General features: G+C 34.2%; 1 non-coding gene across 1 annotated transcript; it reads left to right on the forward strand.

The window, feature by feature from the left end:
* The first annotated feature begins 939 nt into the window (after positions 1 to 939).
* Positions 940 to 1,046, forward strand: LOC115524314. Its single transcript, XR_003972027.1, has one exon. It is a non-coding gene; the product is annotated as a U6 spliceosomal RNA (small nuclear RNA).
* The last annotated feature ends 1,056 nt before the right edge of the window (positions 1,047 to 2,102 follow it).

The following is a 2,102-nucleotide window of genomic DNA, read 5'->3' on the forward strand; positions in this document are numbered from 1 at the left end:
AAATAAAACTACTGATCACGGACACTTTATTGTATAAAGCTCAGAGCAAATTTCTCTGATCTGAAATATTATAACTATCACAAAGCCTCTCACATAAAGAAAATAGTAAGTAGTAATATGGGAGGCATGCGCAACGCAAAGCCTTCGGCAAAAAAGTAATCTAATCTGGAAACTGGTAACACAAAAGCTAAATATTACAACTTTAGGCAGGAAATGAAGAAATACATTTTACTATTTTTAATCTCCAAAAACTGACAAATAGAAGTATTGCGATTCTTTGGATTAGGTCAAATCAAAAAGTCTATAATTTTCCTAGTCAAATTATAGAAGTACTTTGAATAGACAAGCAATGAAGAAAAAAAAAAAAAAAAACAACACACCCCAGAGCCTGTAGGTTGTCTCCTATAGTCTTTGGAGTCAGGTGTTTGAATAAAACCAACCCCATGTCCATGCTGATCTACAGTCTGGAGTCAATATATTTTGATTCTAAATTTTAAAGCTAAAATGGCATTAGAAGACTCCATTTGATAATACGAGTACCTTAGTCTCTGGTTCAATTCCGGCATTTTATATTACTATAGTGTGAGACTTACAGTATCTCCCTGAAACTGAAATGTAACTGCATCTTAGTTTGGTATTTATCCCATTAATTACTCCATGTGTTCTAATGCTGATGCTAATAACAGAGTCCACAAGGAACGGATAGGAGTTCCTAGGAATAAGGTGTGCTCCTAAAAGTCTAGTAGAAGTTTCTTCCCGGTATTCCCCTGGCAAAAGGAGGTAGGAGAGGGGATTCCCCCACAGCATTACAGGAATTTCCGCTACCTTCTCCCACAAGTACAGGGAAATAAGAAACTCCTAACAGTAATTCAGAGTACTTGTGACTAACAAGAATATAAAAAAACCCCTTGATTAAAAAAAAAAAGAAAAGAAAAAAAAGTATTCCCTTCGGCAGCACATATACTAAAAGTGAAATGATACAGAGGAGGTTAGCAAGACCCCTGTACTAGGATGACGTCCAAATTCTCGAAGCATTCCATATTAAAAAAAAAAAAAGACATTATGTCTTTGTATAAGCAAGCCATAATGAGGACAAAACACATTTTTTAAATGACCTAGGGAAAAAAAAATCCCTTGAATATATGTACTCTCATATTATCTAGCATCTATCTATATAATTTCACACTCCCAGAGAACAGAGACATTCATTCTCTTGTCTTCCTGGAGATATTAATGGCATCTTCTAATGTACTAAGGGTTAAGCAACTGAGATAGTCCTGAAAAGAAATTGCCTAAAGGAAACTACAGCAAATAGATTATTTGTTAAAGACACAAGGGCAATTTATAATAAATTGTATTTTAAAGTGAATAATTCGGGCGCATGGGTGGCTCAGTCGGTTGAGCCTCCGACTTCAGCTCAGGTCATGATCTCACAGCTGGTGGGTTCGAGTCCCGCGTGGGGCTCCGTGCTGACAGCTCAGAGCCTGGAGCCTGCTTCAGATTCTGTGTCTCCCTCTCTCTCTGCCCCTCTCCTGCTCATGCTCTTACATTCTCCCTCAAAAATAAATAAACATTAAAAAATTTTTTTAAATAAATAAATAAAAAATAAAGTGAATGATTCAACTCTAATAAGACTATTTGTTAAATTGGTATTTAGTTTTTCTATCTTATATTTACTTGAAATACAACAGTATGTGAGAAATACACAGACAGAGATGTCATTACATAGTATAATTTTCAAATTAAAAAAAAATCCCACACCTTGTATATTAACTAGCAGATTTTACTATCTAATACAAGAGGCCATATTTGACTGTTACATATTTTTCAAATAGAATCATTTGCATGATAACTCTGCTTCTGAAATGATCGCATTATATAAAAACTAAAGATAATAAAGTGGCAAGTATTATAATCAATGAAATGCTTTCCAAAATATGCTTTAATAAGCACACACTAAATATCCAGTATTGCAGCTTATTAAATGATAACTTGCACACAAACACATTGCAATGAAGTTTTTTGAGACAATCTCAAACAAATTCCAAAGAAGCAATATTTACATACTATGGTTCAGGGAATAGATATTAACACAAATGATC

Source organism: Lynx canadensis, chromosome C2 (genome assembly GCF_007474595.2).
Source record: "Lynx canadensis isolate LIC74 chromosome C2, mLynCan4.pri.v2, whole genome shotgun sequence".
Taxonomy (NCBI): domain Eukaryota; kingdom Metazoa; phylum Chordata; class Mammalia; order Carnivora; family Felidae; genus Lynx; species Lynx canadensis.